General features: G+C 53.3%; 1 protein-coding gene across 4 annotated transcripts in view; it reads left to right on the top strand.

The window, feature by feature from the left end:
- Positions 1 to 2,385: 2,385 nt before the first annotated feature.
- The window catches only part of NCKAP5L (NCK associated protein 5 like), an 82,375-nt gene continuing 78,760 nt past the window's right edge, over positions 2,386 to 6,000 (top strand). For all 4 annotated transcript variants that reach the window (XR_012518434.1, XR_012518433.1, XR_012518432.1 and 1 more), the window contains exon 1: positions 2,386 to 2,533. The gene's annotated coding sequence lies outside the window, so the exon portion shown is untranslated. The remainder of the gene's footprint in view (positions 2,534 to 6,000) is intronic.

The following is a 6,000-nucleotide window of genomic DNA, read 5'->3' as shown; positions in this document are numbered from 1 at the left end:
ACCAGAATGTTAATAGCAGCCATCGTCATCATAACCTCAGCTGGAAATATCCAAATATCCCTCAATTAAAGAATGGATAAACAAATTGTAATATATTCACACAATGGAATAGTACTCAGCAATAAAAAAGAATTGACTACTGATACACATGGATGGGTCTCAAAAACATTACTAAGCTAAAGGATACAGACATGGAAGAGTACATACCATGTATGTGAAATACAAGTGCAGACAAATCTATGGTGATATTCAGGAAGTTGCTAGGGGAGGGTGGTGATGGGTGTGGGGTAATCAACTATAAATGCGGGAACTTTCTACGGTGACGGTTCAGTATCTTGTTTTGGGTGTTAATTACATAGGTGTATATTTTGAAGTTCACCAAAAAAAGCACCTAAGATGTGTGCATTTTATTGCATGTTAAGAATAATTTAAGGGCCGGGCATGGTGGCTCATGTCTGTAATCCTAGCACTTTGGGAGGCCGAGCTGGGTGGATCACCTGAGATCAGGAGTGACCAGCCCGGCCAACATGGTGAAACCCCGTCTCTGTTAAAAATACAAAAATTAGCCAGGCGTGGTGGTGCACGCTTGTAATCCCAGCTACTTGGGAGGCTGAGCAGGAGAAGCCCTTGAAATCAGGAAGCAGAGGTTGCAGTGAGCAGAGATCGTGCCACTGCACTCCATCCAGCCTGAGCAATAGAGTGAGACTCCGTCTCACAAAAAAAAAAAAAAAAAAAAAAAAAAAAAAAGGCCCGCCATGGTGGCTCAAGCCTGTAATCCCAGCACTTTGGGAGGCCGAGGCGGGTGGATCACGAAGTCGACAGATCGAGACCATCCTGGTCAACAAAGTGAAACCCCATCTCTACTAAAAATACAAAAAATTAGCCAGGCATGGTGGCGCGTGCCTGTAATCCCAGCTACTCAGGAGGCTGAGGCAGGAGAATTGCCTGAACCCAGGAGGCGGAGGTTGCAGTGAGCCGAGATCGCGCCACTGCACTCCAGCCTGGGTAACAAGAGCGAAACTCCATCTCAAAAAAAAAAAAAAAAAAAGGAATAAAAAAAATTTTTTTAAGCAATGAGAGAGCTGGTGGGAGTAACCGTCAACCATCAAGACATTTTTTAGGTTCCAATAATGGCTGTCCTTGGGCACTCTTTTCATCAAACTACTCTATGCTCAAGAAGCCAAAATGACTTCTTTACCTTATGTCTTGTCACATCCATAGCCTCATTCTGCTCTCCTCCATAGGAAACCTCCTCTGTTAACTTGTCTGGCTTCCCAACCTATCACTACCTATCACTATCCCATGCAGACAATCTGCTGTTTCCTACCTGAGTCTCCTTGTGCCCTTTACCCTGCCTGGACTCTACTCAAGTTCTCTCTGCCCTTCAAATCCCATTTTAAATAAGCCTCCTTCAGAAAAGAACTCTTAATTCTAGCCAATTTGAGCACCCTAAATTCCCTTATTTTTTATGTTCCTTTATTGGGCTAATATGATACTCTAAGCCGCATCCTTTGTATACCCACAACAAAAGAAATTTTAATGAAGTGGGCAGAGGCTGTGCCTAGGGATTCCATCGTATTTCACTGCGGAACCCAGTTGAGAACCTGCATTTCTGGGGCAGTCACTACAATGCAGGTTGTAAGGGTTGTGAGATGCGGTATCCAGGAAAGGGCAAATAGGTGTTTAATTAAGGACTAATGGGAATGATATTGAAAGCTCTGAGGGTCTGCAGGGGCCTGGATGGGCTGTTTGCTTTTCCTCATCCCCACCGAGATAGCAAATGGTTGAGAACAAGGTTGTATCCTTTCTCTGCCCAGCCTTCCCTCCTCCTAAACCAGTGAGGAAACGGCCAGCACTGCTCTCTGATGAGTGGACACTGTTTCTACCACCGTTTTCCAGATTACTGGAGGACGACCCCATCCTGGAGGAGGGAGAGAATCGGGAGCATTTAAGGCCAAAGAGGCACTCAAGCCTTTCCCCTATGGATTTACACCCAACACGTATGCAGAAAGGCAAATTACAAACACCGACGCTCACAACCACACATACACGTGCACACCCAGCCCCACAAAAGCAAACGCGCATGCCCGTGGGCCCGCACGCACCTACTTAGTTTTCTCTGTTCTAGACGCCCTCATTCCACCCCCGCGCGGCCCAGCCTGGCGTCCTCTACCCAGGAACTGCTGAGGTTTACCAGGCCCGGCCCGGCCTGGAGAAAGTGTTTCTATAGGGGGGGAAGGGAGGTCCTTCCCACCGGAGCGGAAGCGGCGCGCGCCGGCCAGGCAGACTTAGCTCGCGCCCTGGGAACATCTGGAGGGGGCTGGGAGGGGCGCGCACCAAGGGTGAACGTGGATTGGCTGCTCGGGAGAAGGGAGGCGTGGTCAGCGCGAGGGGCGGGGCTCCCCGGCCCCTTTAAAGCCTTGACATCAGGAGGCGGCTCCGGCACCCCCCTTTCTCTGCCCCCCGCCCCCGATTCGCGGCCATGGACCTGGCGGATCCGGCCTGCCCTGGCCCAGCTCAACACCTGATTTCGGTGAGTTCTGGGTCTACTTGGGGTTGAAAGGGCGGCGAATGCGGGAGGGATCCGTGGCTCCGGGCCGGGGGGAGTGGGGTGTGGAGGGTAAGTCTCTCGTGGCAGTGCAGGGTCGGAGAGGGCGTCACAGCTTCCTGCCCAGACCCTGCTGCCCGGACCCTCCCTCCCTCCCTCCCGTCGCACCCTCTCGGGGGGTCGGGCAGCGACTCCTTGCACCCCCACCCCACCCCCTCCCGCCCCCCGCGCCATCCTTGCGCACACTCCGTGGCCCCGGAAGGGAAACTTTCGGGAGAGGGGGATGTTCCGGGGGCCGGGCTCCCTCCCTCTTTGAAAGCATTGACCTTGCCCCAGCTGCTCACCCGACCCCACCCGCATCCCACCGTCCGGGTGCCGCTTAGCGGTGCCGGGTTATTGCGGGGGGGAGGGGCTCTCTCCAAAGCGCAGGCGCAGAGACGAGCCTGGGGCTCCCTTTCGCACTCCTTCCAGTCCCCGTGGCCTGGGGCGGTAGGGCGTGGGGAAGGCGGGGAGAGGCGGAAAGACCGGGTCTCCGAGAGAACGGCCCTTCTGAGGCTTTGAGGGGCTCCGAGAAGGAGGAAGGACCTGGCGGGCTGCATGCTAAAGAGAAGCTAAGGGAGGGAGAAGGGTTGGTTGGGCAGGGAGTAGGGACAGGGCAGCGCCTGCAGAAAAGGCCCTCCGGGTGCTGGCTGCAGTGCCAGAAGAATGCGGAGAATTCATCTGTGCCCAACGCTCCTCTGGCTTAGCCCGACTAAGAAAGCGGCTGCCCTGACCCTAGCTCCCCTCTCCTTGTCCTGGGCCCAAGGCCCCTCGTTGTCTCCAGTTCTGGCACGGCCCCAAGGGCACAGAGGGTCTTCACCTCCCATAGGCCTGGTTTTCCAGGCATCCCCAGGCTGGATCAGCCGAGCCCACCTAGTCTATCCAGTTGCCACTTCTTAAAGGCCTGCCTTGCTGAGGAGCTAGGGGTCTTAGGCTAAGGAGTTCCCTGGCTGTAGAGGCAATCCCTCCCTCCCACTTCTCCTCCTTCATGGGTCCTCCTGCTTAAGCACAATGGTCAGCAGGAGGAATTGGCCCCGGGCAGGAGTGGTCCTGGGGAGCGCGGTAGAGAGGGTGTCAATGCCTAACCGTTTTATGGTCAGTACTTTGGGGGAAAATGAACCTAGCCCATTTGCGTTGTTGCAGACCCTCCCTTGCAGACATTACACCATCTGGCTCTCTGACACTCCTTGTGTGACAGGAAAATTCACTTCTCAGATTGGTCCCCCATCTTCCTAAAAACAACCTGGGGTTAGTGGATTTCCTATCCCAAAGAAACCATGTGTATTCCTGTCTAAGGAGACATTCCCATGTATTCAAGCTTGTTTTCAAAGTCTGTGGTCTGTGCGTGAGGTGGCTTCCGCCCTCTAGCATCTTTCTCCAGCTCTAGCCCTCAGGAAGAGAGTGAGGACCTGGAGAGGCAGGTGCTGTGGACAGCAGGGAAGAAGGATCTTCATGATAGGCCGGTGAAAACCTAAGTGTATGGGGACCAAGGTACTATCAATAAAGACAGAGTCAGAAGCTCTGGTCCCTACTCTTCCTGCCTTCCTGTGTAACCTTGGTCAAGACAGTTTGCTCTTGGGGCTCAGTTTCCCCATCTTTAAAACTCAGCTGTTTGACTAGAAAGCTCTAATATTCCCTTCCATCTTTTGACATTGAGTGGTTCCACTGATGGGTAAGTCCACAGGGGAGAAAGATCCTCTGGCAGAATGGTTCCATTTAGATAGAGCTGAGGTGTTGGGTGTGCTTTAAATTGCAATTACCTAGGATGAGAACCCTGGGTAGAGAGAACAGATTCCCTTATTCTACGCCTGACAGTCTTTGTTCCACACACCCCTGGCGCCTTGGGATATGAACTCCTGCTCCTGCTGGCTTGGGTTTGGCCCACCCATCATGGCCTGTGGTGAGACATCCCAGCCCTTTGAAGAAGGGCTGAGAGAGGAGGAGGCAGCCAAGGGCCAGCAGGGTAAGCAGATTCCCAGGAGACAGTTTACATGTCAGCTGTTGGGACTTGTTTTAGGATCTGGGCCAGGGAGCACAGCACACTCACCCACCCACCCTCTTATAGGAGGAGGGCAAGGAGGGCCCCGCTGCTTTTGCCCACCCACCCCCAGCCCTGCCCACCTCACTGCTGTACTCATACCCCCAGGTCCTAGGCAAGGGGCTAAGGAATCTTCTCCACCACGCTCATCCAGCCCAGCCAGCCTCCCAGGCCCTGCCATACCAGCCCAGCAGCTGCAGTGAGAAGCTACCCCCACCCCACCTTTTCCAGCCCCTTCCCTCCTGGGGGTAGGATTTTGTCAGGAGTTGGGCTCTCCATGTTGGGGCTTGCTTTCCAGCCCAAGAGCCAAAGGTCTTGAAGTTCTTGTTTGTTTTCATCCTTGGTCTCCCAGGTGAAGAGGAGTGTTGAAGGAGAGGCGGTGATTAAAGAAGCCCTGGATTTGGTCATGTAGGGGGCACATTCTCCCTGCGTTGCTTTTCCCCCTGCTCTCCTGGGCCTGGGGAGCCCTCTGCCCTGGACCCTGCTGCCTATAAGGGCAAAGCTGCAGCAGGAGGTGTTTAGGTTAAACCCCAAGGAAGCCTTCCTTACTGCTGTGAGCCTTTGGAATAGATAATGGAAGCTCCCAGGGAGGTCAGTTTCCCAGAAAGTGGCTAATGCTGGAGTCTGTGTCAGACTGAAAGATGCAGCTGTTACTAGGCAGAAGCTGCTGTTCCTTCTTGGGGTGTGGCTCCGAGCCTGGCCAGCCAGAGGCCTCGTTAGAAGCAGGAGGAGAAAGGGCCCTTGCCTGACAACTGAAGTGGGGTTCCTCATGCCATTCATCATGCCCAGGTCACCAAAGCTGCATCTCTCAAAAGAAGTGCCCTTTCTAGCTCCTGCTTCCCTCAGCCCCTCCCCCAATTCACCACCGCTCCTGCTGTCTCCTTCGACACCCCTCACCTCAACCTGGCAGGTTCCCCCAGCCCCAGTCTGGCTGCATTAATGGACCGATTGGATTTTCTATACTTGGAGTCTGGGATTTCTGATTGAACATGCAAATTTATGTAAATCAATCTGGGATCTGCCACTACATCAAAACAACACAGCATAGGCTGGAAGGAATCCTAGAGACGACAGTCTAATCCAACGCCCTCATGTTAAAAATGGGCAAACTGAAGTCCAGAGGGGGAAGTGATTCATGCTGTGGTGAGTGTCAGAGGCAGGACTCCTGATTCTGCTCTGTAGTTTTACGTGGTCCCATTCTGTCTTAATGTTTTAGGCACGAGGTAGCGTGGCTGGATTTAAAGCAGAGAGGGCCAGTTCTTGAACCTGAGATAGCAGAAAGCTGGGCTTTCGGAGAATTAGAGTGTTATTGCAGGACCCCCCACGGGGCTCTGGTCAGCTTTGTAACATGCTGAGGAAAAAACAACTTCAAATC

This window comes from Saimiri boliviensis, chromosome 7, assembly GCF_048565385.1.
Source record: "Saimiri boliviensis isolate mSaiBol1 chromosome 7, mSaiBol1.pri, whole genome shotgun sequence".
Classification (NCBI taxonomy): domain Eukaryota; kingdom Metazoa; phylum Chordata; class Mammalia; order Primates; family Cebidae; genus Saimiri; species Saimiri boliviensis.
This window is presented reverse-complemented; position numbering and strand designations above follow the sequence as displayed.